Source organism: Eulemur rufifrons, chromosome 29 (assembly GCF_041146395.1).
Source record: "Eulemur rufifrons isolate Redbay chromosome 29, OSU_ERuf_1, whole genome shotgun sequence".
Classification (NCBI taxonomy): domain Eukaryota; kingdom Metazoa; phylum Chordata; class Mammalia; order Primates; family Lemuridae; genus Eulemur; species Eulemur rufifrons.
The window spans coordinates 14,505,370-14,521,671 of NC_091011.1; the positions used below are offsets into that span (position 1 = coordinate 14,505,370).

The window sequence follows — 16,302 nt, forward strand, 5'->3', positions numbered from 1 at the left end:
TGGAATTAAGCAGCTTTCTCACACCTGGGACACTGCTAAGCCCGTGGGTTGTTCTCACCTACCCTTGTGCTTCCGTTGCTGGCAAACAGGATAAGGGCCGGGCAGCCCAGAGACATGTCCAATGTAGTCACATAGCCCTTCCATCACAACTCAAGCTACTCATAAGTCAGCCTGCCTCGTCATGGTTCTGAGCTTCTGTCTGATTGTCCAGCTTCTCTTTGTAGACCCTTTGTTAAGGGCCATAGTCTTTTCCCAAGTCTCAACTTACTAAGTTTTATTGGTATGCCCTAGCCCTTGGGCAGCTTGCTTGTTTCTGCTGAGAAACTGAGTAATTTCCTCCATACTACTTGCCTCGGAAACCTGCTCTCCACTGATCCCTCTCCTCCCTTGTCTTGGATTATTGACATTTCATTATATGAGACCTCACATCAAGATGTCCTATTCTATAACATTAGGCAACAAATAATATCAGTTCTTTGAAAAATGTAAACAGAATTGTCCTATGACATGTCAATGATTCTGCAACTTGTGAGATTGTAAAGAAATAAAGCTACTGCAACTGCTGCTGCTACTACTACCGCTACTTTTACTACCACCATTACTAATCAGCACCTTTTGAATATGGGTGTAGTGCAAAGTGCTTTACATACCTGAACTCAGTTAATCTCTACAACTTTAAGAGGTGGGCAGTAGATGTCCTTCATATTTCCATTTTATAGATCAGGAAACTAATACACAAAGAGTTGGAGCCAGAGATTGCCATCCTCTGTGCCATGGCACTGCACGGAGACCAGGTTCAGTCTTCTGGGATACAGATGCCCTCACCCCTCAGGGCAGCTGGCCAGAGCCTGGGCCAGACCCGCAGCCTCTGCCTCAAGTAATCCCAGTGGTTTACTCCAGGGTTCTTAGCTCAGCATTTATAAAAATATTAGTATTTTAAGTTTATTCTATGATATTGAAAATGTTGTGAAGTATCAGTTAAAACAACTTGCTTAAGTGGTGGAGTCACTCTGAATTCAAATACGTGGAAATCAGAACATGATTTCAGGATAAACATTCATAATGATGTTTTTCCTAACAAAACAAATAAAAAGAGGGAGAGAGGGAAAATCCAGGATAAAATCCCCCAAGGATGGGTATATGAGAGCAAGATTAATCAGAACCACCATAGTTCCTCTAATTTTATAAAATTTAGAGAAATGAATAACAAAAACAAGCAAAGAGAAGAAAATCCGGTTGACGAGGGAGGTCACAATAATGATGGCTGAGAGGGGAAGGCTAATGCTGTTTTGAATAGCATCTCAGTGTTCAAAGAATTCCTAGGGAGAAAATTACTCTCAGCATTCATAGAAGCATCAACAGGATACAACAGATTTAAAGCAGGGTAGATTTGGGGTTGAACATCTGCAAGTCTTAACCATGAGTTTGATAAAACCCTGAAATGGGCTATCCAGGACCACCTGGAAACCTTTGAGAACAAAACCCCATCAATACTGTAGGGTTTAGATATCCCTCTTTCTTAGAAGCAGGAATTTAGCATGAAATATCTAGCCCTAGGTACTTGTAAATTTGAAATTTCTATAAGCTTTTAGTTTTCTTTTACAGACAGAAGATCTCATTAAACTTAATGGTTTTCACTTGGATGCTTGATATTTGAGGATTTGGAATTATATCTAACCATCGCTTCTCAGGAGATTCCCCCAAGTAGCTTTCCAAGATGCATATACTACTTCAAGGAGCCTTTTCTTCTCACTACTTTACATTTCTGGTGTTTGTCTCTGAGGCTCCTTACATGACATTTCACACACACACACACACACACACACACACAAATGATTTTAGGCCAAATCAGAGCAACACCATATTCTATGCTACTACAATAGGTTGATAATACACATGGAACCATTTAATATGTTCAAAAGAAAAGCACTAAAACATTTATATTAAAAAGTACCCCAAAGGAATATGTGCTCTTTTCACAAGGACATAAAACAAATGACACTACCATTAAGTCAACTACACAGAAGAAATATTGATTCCTGACAGTAGAAGCATTAACAGTTCCCTAGGCTGAATTCATGTCTGGATGATACCAAGTGATTCCTCCCCAAATGGTTTACAGGAACTCAAACTTTGAAGGAAAAGAAAGTTTGAGCCAATCTCAATTTCTTTGTTACACCTTCATGGCCACAATTGGTTGCATAAATACCCTCTGCGTAAAAGCAAGTCGTCTTGCTTTAAGGTGTTGTCAGCTTGGGAATGTCAGCTTGGGTTGAGGTTGAGAGCCCCAAACATATTTTGGCTTCTGCACAGTGAACTAGCAAATGCTTTGCTTTCTAACTAAACCCAAAGAATGAAATTTTCATGTCTGTTTTGATGAATGAGTTATTCAGAAGCAGTGAGTTCATCTCTTTTGGCATCCAGAAATTGGTGAAGACTCATATAAATAAGTAAACAATGCTTTTTTGCATTCAAGCCCCAACCCAAACAGTATGTTACGTGCAGCCAGCCAGACTATGCCCTTGGACACACCCAGATGAGTCCCACTATAGTGAATGGAAATTGCATGGGGATTTCTAGGGGGCAGAATTTGGCTGGAGGGCTATGCATGCGGATCAAAGAGCATGGTTTAGGCCCAGAACCTAGCTCAATGGGTTAGATTCATGTGCCTTTAAAGACAATGCCTTTTTTCTTTGCAGTATATTAACTAGCACACCTCAAGCAGGCATGGGAAAACTGATCCAGGAGCCAGTGAATCCTAAAACTGTCCAACTGTCTGAAGTCATACTGTATAAAAACAGAGTCCTTTTACTTCTAAAGTGTGCTTTCGTGTAGACATATCGAAGCTGACCACAAATAAAAGTGAAAACAGATCCAGAAGGAGTACAGTAAACAGTGGAAAACAAATGGATCCTGCAGTTCAGATGAAACAAGACTGGTTTTTCATGCTCCCATATTCTGCCTTTCCCTCCCGCCAAATGTTTTCTTAACATTTCTAGCATTATTAACAGAATTAAATTATTCCACATGGGTGCAGAATCAGTCCCATGATGCCAACATTTTTTTTTCTGTACTCAGGCTGGTAGAAACACAGTGCACTTCTATGACAATGGCACTGATCTTTTACTATGGCAATTTAGGATGCAATGTTTACCCTTAGAAAGCTAGGCTTCATTCAGAACATATAAATGACAAGAACTTTGTCTTGGCCTACCTTATCATGATTTCTAGCAGATGCTTTCACTTAAGATATTCAGTCTTTGAATCGCCCACAACGTTGATTGCACTGAAAGAATTTTTTTTGTTGTTGGAGAAGAATAATGGCCTGAACAGTAAATTTCTTACAAAAAGGAGAGGATAATCCCACTATTTCAACTTATAGATGTGGAAACTGATGCAGGGAGAGGTGCAACATCCCCAGGATTCCTCCTTTTAGAGTTCATATTATCTAAGAAATATGTATCAAGCATCTATTGTGTGCCTGGTACTTTTCTAGGGGCCAGAGAGACAGCAATTAATTTTAAAGTATGAAGTATCTTCCCTGATGGAACTTGCATTCTACTTCAAGAGGAAAAAATAAACAACTATTAATATATCAATACTGTATTATTTAAGTACCTATTAGCTTAAATTTTTGTAAGCATTTCTTCTCTTAGTTTTATACCCAGTGTTGCATTTATGCACAAGAGGTACACTGCTGCCAAAATCTGTAAGCTTTTAGAAGACAGGAAGTGTTTAGACACATTTTCCTTTCTGGGGCGATCATCAAATCCTAGATCAGCAGTCCCCAACCTTTTTAGCACCAAGGACCAGTTGCATGGAAGACAATTTTTCCAAGGACTCGGGTGGGGGTGGGGGTGGGGGTGGTTTGGGGATGATTCAAGGGCATTATATTTATTGTGCAGTCAAACCTCTCTGCTAATGATAATCTGTATTTGCAGCTGCTCCCCAGTGCTAGCATCACCACCTCAGCTCCACCTCAGGGCATCAAGCATTAGATTCTCATAAGGAGCACTCAACCTAGATCCCTCGCATTCAGTTTACAGTAGGGTTCGCACTCCTGTGAGAATCTGACGCTGTCACTGATCAGACAGGAGGTAGAGCTTATGCAGTGATGTGAGCATTGGGGAGCTGCTGTAAATAGAGATGAAGCCTCCCTTGCTTTCTGGTCGCTTACCTCCTGTAATGTGGCCCAGTCCGTGGCCCAGGGGTTAGGGACTGCAGTCCTAGTTAATTATGATAGCATATTTGCGACACAGAATAAAATATTATTGTCTCAAAATCCCATGCTCCATTTAGTCACCATACTACAAAAGACGACTTTTCGAGTGGAAGTGAATATATTTGGGTTTTGAAGTTGATCTTTCTAGATGACTAGGTAGAAAAAATAATATAAACAACTTTTTTCCTCCTCTTTCAAAAGTAAATGTAATCAATGTACTGCCCTTCCCACTGTGGATTGTAACAATAAGTGTTACACTCTACAACACAGCTAGCATTTGAGAAGGCAACAAATGCAACAGCCTGAATGTCCTGGAAATGGTTTTCAATACACTATATGACTTTCTGTAGAACCACTGCTTGATTTCTTTAGGTTACTCAAAGAATTTGTCCCTACTTGCATGATCATATTACTTTTGTGACCATTTTAATTGCTGACAAAATTAATAATTGTGCCTATTATTTTCAATGCTTCAAAAACATTATTTTGGAAGGTGGACTCTTGTTTCCTTCACGAGGATGGAATAAGAAGATGCAATGTGAGGGAAGGAAGGAGGGGCACAAGAAATACAATAATTTCCTTAAGATTTAAGGATTTTGAGACATATGGCAGGTAGTTAAAGGCACAAGCTTTGGAGTCAGAAAAAGTTGGCTTGAATCCTGCTTCTGCTACATACTCACATGATTTTAGGCTTAGTTGAGCCTCTCTAAGATCAAGCTGGCCATCATCAAAATAAGAACATTTTACTTGGAGAGCATTGTAAGCATAAAATGGGACCATATCTTTGAAGGACTTAGTACAAGGCCTGCCATATCTGTAAGCACTCTAAACGGTTGCTGTTTTTCATTATCACTATTATTACTATTTTATTTTATTGTTACACGGCATGAGGCAAGGTGGAGAATCTTGCTTGATCTTGACAATAAGCAGGAAGGAGAGGAAAATGAATGAAGTATAACAGAAAAGTTTTCTCTTCCAGATGAAATTACAGTTGAAAATAAAAATTGGTATTCTAATTCTACCCTATCATCATCAACTACCTAGAAGAGGTAAATCGCTTTTTTAAAGAAACATATAACCAATTCTTAATTTCCCCTAAATCTGGGAATCAAAGCTAGTGTGTTTAAATGAAAAGCCATAATAATCTTTAAATTTCATTCAAATTTCTTATTGTAGCTACTAATAGAAAATAGAATGAAAAGGTAAATAAAATCTGGTCATTTATATATCTTCTGGTGCAAAACAGGCTCAACTCTGAAGAATAGGAAAGAAGGGGGATGGACATACTTAAAATCCCCACTTTCATCTCCAAAGTAGCAAGTAGTTGGCTCTTCAATATTGTGATTTCTCCCAGCTATCCATAAAAAGCATGTGTTGCTCAAGGGATGGAAGGAATGCTCCATGGTTTTTAGGTCGGGTATGTTAAACGAGCCTGCTGAAGTGAACAGCTTCCGCAGCTCACCGTTTGATTGGAATTAGCTTATGTTCTTCATTCTCCATCAAGTCTCAGAAAGGAAGCTCAACTGCTCACTACTTGCAATCCCTAGAACTCACGGGGGAAGGTGTTTACAAGGCTTTAAAGATGACGAGTGGAAACTGTAAGGATTTTATAGTCTTAACAGAAAACCTTGTCCATAATGAAGGAAAATGGGGACCAGAATAGACAGTAAATATAGACCCAGCAACAGAGGCTTTGGGGGTTTTAAAATGCTATTGTGGTGATGATCAAATTGAAAAGTCAGAAAGGAGACAATTTGAAAGTGACTCTGTGTGTGCGTGTGTGTGTGTGTGTGTGCTGACACCACTGAGGAAATTTCCATAGGGGAACAGAGAAAAAAATCCATTCATCCATTCTCTACAGCTCTGCTTCTCACAGCATATCTTCAAGTCATTTGTCTGGTCTAGTTTAAAATGACTAAGTGATGGGGCTTCCAAAATGTTCCCAGGGAGACTATTCCACAGTCTACAAAATTTCACTGTTTCCTCTTATTTAGCTTAATTTTACTCTACTTCAATTCACTGTTTCTATTCAAGAAAAAAAAAAAAGTCTGTTCTTTAAATTCATGACATAGGAAACAGTTTTTGTTTTCTTTTCACTTTTAATGCTTGGGTTTCTCTGTGGCCATGCCTAACATTTGATAGAAGTGATGTAAGACTATACGCAGATTTTTTTTCTTGTTTGGTCAGATCCCCATCCAGTTTAATTGTGAGGATGTTTTTCTTTGTACACATATCCTGGCCCAGAGGGCCTGAGCACATCTGATAAACCTTATATTACATTACATTTTTAGAGTTGTTAATTTTTTCCCAATTCCTATGTTCAAGGTGTACAAATATGAGTTCAAGGTTCAGCCCAATTCGAAATGTCCCACAAGCTTTCATTTCTAAACTTACTTCTAGGAAGCATACACTGCCATCTGCTGTGCCTCCCAGAAGAAGGGGCATCCTCCCGTGGGAAAAAAAAAATCAGTCTTCATTTTTATGGTTAAGATTTTAGACTGGCTCACTATTGCCAGCTTCTCCAGACCCCTTCTTCACTGCCCAAATGTAATTGGCACATGAAGATGAATTTGAGTGCTGCAAAGTTTCTTACCATGACACATCTGCAAGATCCTGGATGGGGAAGATATTTAGGATAAAATTTTAGTTTCTTTCTAGCCTCCTTGAAATACCCCCAAGCCTGAGGGTATAAGGTACAAAACTCTAATGAAATACTTCTCAGAGCTTGCCCTCCCCGAGATGCTCCGAATTGTTTGAGAATGCTTACATAAAAGTAGATTCCAAACCCCACCAAGGCTTGCTGAATCAGAAATTTCTGCAGGTGGGGGAGAAATTAATAAATGCCCCGAGTGATTCATGTGCATGCTAAAATAGGAGTAACAAAGGTTTTAATCCTTTTGACTCTATCCAGGAGAATGTTCACAAACTTTTAATATCTATCCACTTCCTGGCATGAGTCTTCTCCTTTCTACCTATTTGTTCTCACAACGGAACCATTGCTCTGTGTAAACAAGTTGATCTGGTTCACATTAAACACATTGTCTGCCACCACCGCGTGACTGCTTGAGATCAGTGTCGGGAGGTGGTTGGGAACATAAACCCTGGAGCCAGCTGCCACTTCCTGGCTTTATGACCTTAGCCAAGATGCTTAACTGTCTCTGTCTCAGTTTCCTCATCTCTGAAATGGTGGCGATAATAGCAACTACCTCACAGGGCTACTGTAAGGGTTGTGTGATTGAATTAATTAATATGTGTAAAGTGCTTAAAATAGTGCCTGGAGCATAGTAAACACTTTATAATTGTCATTATTAAATCAAGGACACTCTAGCTTCAACTTCTGTACATAATACAGAACCATCTGTATACCCTGTATGCTTTCCTGGGTAGAAAATAAAGGAACAAACTTGATTCTACTATGAGCAGTAGCAAAAAAATAACGGAAACCTTTTTTCTGTGGTATCCAGAATGAATAGTAAGGACCTTAAAAAGCCGTGAGTACAACCTGCCACCCCACCCCCAGTCCTGCCCCAGACCACAGCCATCCTCAGACAAGGCCACACCCATTGTCCCGGGCAGGGACTATCAGCAAGATGATCTCAGAGCACTGCAGCCCCCATCATTATGTAAAGAGAAAGGAGCAAGTCCAGCTTTTTGGCTGGGTAGGCAAGAATAAATCTTTGGACATTCATAACAATGACTTTTGAATGTCAGAAATGAAAACAAATGTCTGCCTGGAGCACAATGTCATTTTCCAGGCCCACAGTGACTGAAGCCACCATAGCACTTGTGTTAAGAAAGAATTTTCCTTCATACAAAATGATACTGAATAAAATCTTGCTGATATTTCGGGAAGCTAGTCCTTCCAAAATCTGTTACCTGGCTTCATCTGGGACAGGTTTGCTATGGTAATGACTTTTTCACTGCAGGTATTCAACATTCTGCTTGTTTCACAAACTTTCTTCTCTGCGTTTTCCAGGCTAGTGCCAACAGTAAGGCTTCTCCATGCCAGGTTTTCTGAAAAATTTATAAATCTACTGCCATAATCCTAACTGCCTCAGCTGACAAATTTAATAAACGACAGGATGCAAAGCCCAGGTTTTCTAATGGGATTGCTTTCTTTTCTTTTCTTTTCTTTTTTTTTTTTTTTTTTTTTCTCTCTTTGACAAGTTTTACAGAGTAGCACTTCTGAGATGTGGTCAAGTGCTATAAACCTAATCCTTAGCAATTTCCTCCTTAGCTCAAATAACCCAAATATTTTATGAATGGGTTTCACATGTCCACCATCAACCAACCCTTGTCTATCCTTTTGCTCTATCTTACTTTTCCTCTGGTTGTTTGGGTAATTTTCTTTAAGAAAACATACTTCTGTCAATTTTTCACATAAAACACACAGGATATTTTTAATATGCTTTCTTTAAAAGCATTCAAGAGGAGTGTGCTATTCCCAAGAAAAATATATTGCATGAACACTATCAACATTTTCTAATAACCTTGATGTTAGTGAGATAAAAAAAAAAAAAAGATCTAGTTTGAGTGTTTGGATGAATTAAGAGGACCAGTTTCAGGGAACTGGAGGGCCTCATCGTGCACAAAGAAGAGAGGTCAGCCCCAGACTCCCTCCATAGGAGAGGCAGCTCTGGCAGACTTTCAGGGTGTTTTAGATATGATTGGAGACATTTGGGCCCCGAATCCACCCTGCCTTAGAGGAATTCCTTTGCCCAAGGTGGCCTGGGCTTCCTCTGGCCATGGCATTGGCCTCCAGCAGAGCAAAGCTATTCATCCATTAAGTCTACAGTGATCTTCCAAAAGCAAAGGTCTATGGGGCTTTACAAGGGTGCTAGGGTATTTTAGCTTGTAATAAGAAATAAGTCATAATGTATTTGGGAAGCTAACACTTTGGGATACAGTTCATTTAAGAAAAATTATTTTTTTTAAAAAATACAAAAGAGAAAGAAATAAATATTTATTATTAAGTTCTACGTCAGTCACTATTTCAGTAACTTAGGTATTTTGCCTCCTTGAATCTTTATAATAATTCTGTGAGATAGGCGTCATTTCAGACACTTCAAGGTAAGGACTGTGATGCTCAGAGAGGTTAAGTAGCGTGCACAAAGCATGAAGGACAAAGGCAAAGTAAGTGGAGGTATTTGAACCTTGCAGCATTACAAAAAAACAAGATATTTTTAATTTAAAATCTAAGACACCAATATACTTTGAAATATTACCCCCTAGCACTGGGATGTATTATTTGCTAACATGGCTTAAAATTCACTTATTTTGATTAAAGCTATGTCAGCAAGCAATGAATTCTGACTTTACCTTTTATGACTGTTAACAAAAAAATCCTCTATCTTCCCAACGTCCGCAATCCAAAACTCATCTTTTTCTTTTTTTTTACTATTTATTCATCTATACAGTTCTCAAAGAACCTCACAAAAGGGAGTGAACCATAGAAACAACAGAATTTCCATCAAAGGGGCCAGTCATTCCTTTATCATAATCAATCAATCTTAGTACAATCATTCATTCAACATGTGCGTTTATTGATCCAGGCTTTTTGCAAGGGGCTGAGGATAAAAGATAACTATAAATGTACACTCAAGAAGATCACTGGGGAGGGGAAAGACATAATATCAAATTATTATTATAATATAGTTTGATAAATGATAGAAAATGTACCTGTACAGAAGAGTAAGGCAGCTTGGAGAATCTGTGTGTGGCTGGGGATTCAATCAGAGCTGCTGGTGCTTAAATTCTAAAGGGGGTATTAGAGATCTCCTGGTGGGCATTATAGGGGTGCACACTTCAAGCAGAGGAAATAACATTAAGCCATAAAGCTGCAAATATGTCATGGCATGAGTTTGGCAGTAAGGCAAGACAGACAGGGAAAGTGGATGGCGTCTTGGTTAGGAAGTCCTTGTTTTCCAGGCTATGGAACATGAATTCCGACCTATAAGCAAAGGGCATACAGAGGGTACCTAATATTAACAGGCCCCAAATCCTAAAGTACCAACCACTGTATCACCTCTTCTAAGCAAAGCAGTCTGCCATTCCTTTTGGAATCCATGCTTTTGATCATGTGATCCTATAAATACAACCACAACAAAGCGGGCAGAGAATCTGTCTGGCCCAAAGATTGGACCTGAAAAAGCCCACTGGCCTGTAGGATGGAAGGGATGGGGAATGTGGGAACAGAGAGGAAGATATAATTTAGACCTATATATGGAACTGACAATTCTGTTGACCAGGTAGATGTGGGGGATAGGAGAGAAGTAGCAGCCTAGGATGACTGCAGTTTCCAACTACCGTGATGCTGGGGCCAGTGATCCCGACAGTGAATACAAGAGCAGGAAGGGATCTCGGAAGACAGATAACCAGTACAGTTTAGAGACCTAGAGTTAACAAATTGAGATGACTGAACTGTGTATTATAAGGAGAATGGTCATATTTTTCAAACAAAAAGTTTGTTTATGAGGACTTCCCAGTGTGCTGTTTTTGTGAGAAAATAAGGCAGGCATTTCAACTTGGGGCTATTACTGTAACTATGAAATGCTGTATACTTTAAGTTAAATACCGATATCAAAGGTCAGTTTTATATTAATAGTTTGGAGAAAAGGTCACGCTGTGCTGTTTTATAAACACGCATCTAAGATTCATGGAATCATACTGTGCAGCACCAGGTCCCCTCTCCCTCCTACGAGGCGCACGACAATTTATCACAAGACTTAACTGAGTTCCCTCAGCATGCTGCAGGCTATAGATTGAGGAATCTTGGTCATGACCGCTAGAAAATGATTTTTTTAACAGTCCTGATCCACTTACTACTTTGTTCATCTCTCAGTCACCCGTGGCCCTACCTCGCCTTGCTCTTTGGGCTTTCAGCTTCCAGCTTGCCCCTGGCTTAACCTGCCTTGTCTCATCTAGCGCAGACTCTGTTCACTGTTACCTCTCTTTTCAACACGTACCTCGGGCCCAAACTGCCAGGACTACCACATGGCTGCAGACTTTCACTGGTCCAGATTCATAGCATGAATTCAAATCCTTTCTCCAAAATGTCAAAGATCTAAAAAAGATGCAACCTGTAGCCACCCCTGCTATAGAAGGCAATAGAGCTTCGTGATTGAGACCAGGGCTGTGATGTCAGAAAAAACTGGGTTCAATCTCTGGTCTGTCATTTATGATATAAGATCTTTAACTGGTTACTTTAGCTCTCTAAGCCTCATTTATAAAACAGGGATGATGATAGAAGCTGCTTCCTAGCTTTGAGGCACAAAGGTAATAATAAGATAATATTTAATATATGTCCAGTGCTTAACCTGGTACCTAATGGAGAGTAAAAGTTCAATATTTCCTCTTCTCTTCCTCTTCCTTTTTCTCATCATTATGAATTCTCCGTAATATGCTTCTTGTCAGTGCAAAGTTGACCAAATTGACGTCTTATGAGGCACCTTCTCAGCAATGCTCAGGTCACTCCTTGGCCTTTAATTGAGAGTTCTCTCCGTACAGTATCTATGTTCTCATCTCTTTTGAATATCTTTGCACATATCTGGTCATTTTCATGGATTGATGACTAAATGGAACATCAACATTCAGATTCCAAACCCAATACTCACCCTTGCGATCCTGTTTCTAATGCTATTAGACATCTTTTCTTGACTATTTAGTGGCCTCAAGACTCTGCTTTTTTCCGTGAAGGGTATTTGTTGACAAACAGAGAAAAAGAAATTCTGAAAGGAAAGAACTAAGGTCTAAGATTCAAATGGGTTGTTATAAACAACGGAGAGTGTTGAAAAAAAAAAAAAGCAAAAGAAACATTTAAAAGAGGTCAAGAAAGTACCTCGACAGAACCCATTTCATTTATATTGTTCAAGTAAAAGATCACATATTCAAAATGTTCCTATTAATTTTCATATGCTGCATTCACTCAGCATATTTGACTCTTTCACTTCATAATGTTTTGGCACAAAAATGTAAATAACACTGCACTTCACCTTCCCAAGTTCCCACAGTCCATTTTCTGTAATGAAGAATACACTGACAGTCAGGAACTGTGCACATTCTGCTGGTTGCAATCCAAAAGTAGTTTTTAAAAAAGTTTTCTGTCACAACTTGTTCTTGGGAGTTTGTTCCCTGCCAACTAAAAACTATGATTTCAAGAGAGTACAAACCCTCTTAAAAATCAGACAAGATTACTATATCTTTGTGTTAATTTGGGTTGAAGCCCCATGAAAGCATCAATTTCCTACTTCAGTTCAAGATCTGGAACCCCTGCTTTTCTACTTCAGATTTTATTTTTCTTGAAGAACTTCTGGAGCATTCTTATTTAGCTGTTTTTGGGAAAGAAGCCAACTTTCTTTTTATTTGGTGAAAGAAGATGGGCTCTAAATGCATTTCAATTTGAGGACAGGGTACTACTAGAAATAGTTTTGCAAATAGCTATTTACAGAATGTTTCCTTGTGATGATAAAGAGAAAGGGAGAGTGAGGAGAACTGGATCTCGTCTTGGCTCTGCCACTAAACTACCTTACAGGGAAGTCATTTTTATGTCTATGCCAGCTTTCCTCAAGTGCACCTCAGGGAAGAAGGAGTATGAGTTATCCCACGCTCAAAGATGCTCAAGCACTCTGGCGTATTACACACCACGCAATTTCTTCAAGAAGAAAATCTGTTACTTTGTTTAACCCGTGTTTCCCAAGCTTATTTTACCATTTAACTACAAATTAGTGTTCTATGGAACATTTACATTGGAAAGTGCCACTATATGTTTACTCATTAGAAAAAAAAAACAGGGCATTGGAAAAGATACATATTAAGATTCCTGTAAATTCTTATATTGTTTGATTGTTCAAAGTATCTGTGGCATGAAATAAGAATTAAAGAATGAAATTTTTTTTCTTAAACTTTAAAGAGAACAGGCAACTTCTGTTTATGGTAATATGGTGGATTAACTATCCTGAAAAACCCTCTTGATCAAGAGCATTTAAAAATGTTAGGAGATAGATTTAAAATATTTTAAATGTATGGCTGAGTTAACAAAAAAGTAAAAAACAAATCCTTGGGAGGTGGTAAGTGGAGGGAGAGGTGGGAAGGACCCAGTAGACACAGCAAATCATAAAATGTTTATTAAGTTCTGAAGCTAGCAGCTTCCCCAAGAGCATCTGCCAATACTTGCTGACTTATAGCTGCAATGGCCACATGGAGAACAGAAAACATAGCCTAAGGGTTGTATAAGATGAGATCCCTTCATAAAGCTGAGCCCCTCAAAGTGTTATAACCTCAGTGAAATGGGAAACTAGAAATAAAATACATGTGTCTCATGGCACAATGACAAGAATTTTGATGCTACATGGAGGGTGACAAAATAAGTTCCTTGAGAATGTATAACCACAAGTGAGTCCTCATACAGATTTGGAGCTTGAATTCAAACCACTTTGATGGTCACAAAAACTATAAGATGAAATGTAGTTTAAAGAGTTGTTAGGTTTGAAGTGTCATAGGTGTCTACCAGAAGCAAACACAAAGGAATGTGTTTTCAATCTGGGCCTCAGAGAATTCTGATGGATAAAGTTCTAATGAACACAAGACATAAAACATACCTGGAAATAAATCACCATGAACTAGAGAGAGCAAACAAACAAACAAACAAACAAATGAATCAGATCCTCAAATATTTTAGCAATTAGATTAACAGGTCCAACATATAAATATGTTTTAAAAATAGGAGGAATCAAAGTTATAAGAAAAAAACAAAAGTCTATAGGAATAATAAGAAATATGTGAAAACATAATGTTTAGAAGTAAAAAATAAAATCATTAAATTATAAGTTCAATGGAAAGGCTAGACATTAAATTAGATACAGCTGAAAAGACATTCCGTGAATTGCAAAACAGAACTGAAGATATTAATCAGCATGCAACGGAAGGGTCAAACACCTGAAAAATATAAAAAGAAGTTAAAAGACGTAAGAGGTATAGTAACGGAGTTTAATACACATCTAATTGGAGTTCCAGAGGAGAAAATAGTGTCAATATTTGAAACTTTCCAGAATTGCTGAAAGACATGACTTCTCAGATTCAGAAAGCCAAACAAATTACAAGTAAGATAATAAAAATATCAATAAATTCATACCCAGACAGATCTCACATTTTTAGTAAAACTGCAAAAAAAAAAAAAAAAAAAAAAAACACAACACAAAACAAAAAACAAAAACCAGGCAAACAACAGCAATAATAACCACGGTCCAAGAGAAAAATTTAAATTGAAAAATAGAGATAGAAAGAGAAAATATTACCTATGAAGTCACAGCACTTAGAGAGCTGACTTCTCAACACCAAAATGAAGCCAGAGCATGATGTTACTAGTCAATGCAAATGGCCCAGTATAATATTCTATAATTATGAAAACAAAGTAAAAAGAATCAGAAGGTGATCAATGAAATGACTAACCAGAAAAAGAATGTTACTAAAATTAAAACTAAAGCCATCACTAATCATTTCTGAAGTGTCTAGGGAAGGGAATGTTTGGCTGCCTATTTATCATATCAAAGATGCCAATTTTCATTTTTCTTGCAAACTGCCCCCCACCCTGCCCAACTTCATCTCTTCCACAAACCCAGAGGTGTATATGCAGTTCAAATACTCAACGAGAAAGTCCATTTATAGACAAATTTATGAGTATAACGCAGACAAATCTAGAAACTCACAAAATCTAATTATAGCTTTAAAAATCAGTTAAAAGAAGGCACATACCAATGTTTTACAGAGGTAGACTAAGACAGTGGTTCCCAAACATGGGTGTGCATTAAAACCATCTGAGTAGTGTTCTAAAAAATACGAATAGCTGGACTATGTCTGATATACTGCATCAGTATCTCCAGCACAGGAATCTATACTTTTAAAAGCCTCCTCCCTATGCACTTTTGATACACTGACAGTCTTGGGAACAATTGAGTTAAGGGAATTCTAGCTAGATCTAGCTTTGTGCTCCAAAAGCTGACACACTCAAAATTAAACTGTCTTTAAAACTAATATAGACACAAGAATGCCACTCCTTAATGTATACAGCTGTCACGTGGAGCACAAATGTTCATGTCTCCATGATTGGCTCATTCTCCACCTATAGTCAACTATAAGGAAATATAATTGCAAGAAGAGATTTTATTAATATGCATCAGAAAACATTGTCACACGGACCAGATAGCTATGTCAAGTCCAGCATATGTCATCAGCATCCTTTCTTCACGGAAATTAACAGGTTGCTGGTGAATGTGGAATTAGAACAAGGAGGGTAAAATAAATCATCAAAGGGATGGTCTTCAACATGAGGACCGGAACATGCAGAACAGCCGACCCTGTGAACAAGGTAATCTGCCTCAGGTTTCTCCTGATCATGGGACTTTTGAATATTCAGGCGAGATTGGGACATGGATAGAGGACATTGCTTCCATGAAACTCCTTAGCCAACTATCGTACCCTGCTTCAGATTAATACTTCTAAAATATACACTGTTGCTTTCTATTCTAAGACACAGGCACATGTTCATATTTCTTAAGACAGATGTATAGATTTAATGTGACTTTCTTTTTATTAAATCAGTGCAGCTCTGGCCACCAGATAAAAATGGTTTCTTCGATTATAATTGCAAATTTTCTGTGGTAATGCTTCATATTTACCCATCTTAGGGCAACCCTTGACAAATCGTATGTGGCCAGATGGCAGCATTACAATCTTTGCTCATGATCTCTGTGTGTGGGAGGAGTTACCCCAGAAAAAAGGAGAGGCGAGGCCAACAGAAGAGGAAAATAAGATAGACGTGTGTGAGGCCAAGTAGTTACTACATGCGTAGTATTCTTGATTAGCTCCAAAGGGAGCTTCTGTCAGAAACAAATCAATTCACTTAGGTAACATGTTTATAAGAGCAGGGTGGCAGCCCAGGTGAGATCTTAAGTATATTTTTGGATTGTTTTAGCAGTAAGAATTTGGACTGAGGTAAAACAATGTAAATCCAGAAATAATATTTCCATTTTTTAATTCCTTCCTGTCTTTATTAAACATTGGCTTTGATTGTAAAGACTTGCCAA

At 38.3% G+C, this 16,302-nt stretch overlaps 1 protein-coding gene across 4 annotated transcripts in view; it reads right to left on the bottom strand.

Annotated features, from left to right (window-relative positions):
* Positions 1-16,302, bottom strand: part of SUGCT (succinyl-CoA:glutarate-CoA transferase) — a 676,753-nt gene that overhangs the window by 41,890 nt on the left and 618,561 nt on the right. The window lies entirely within an intron of this gene.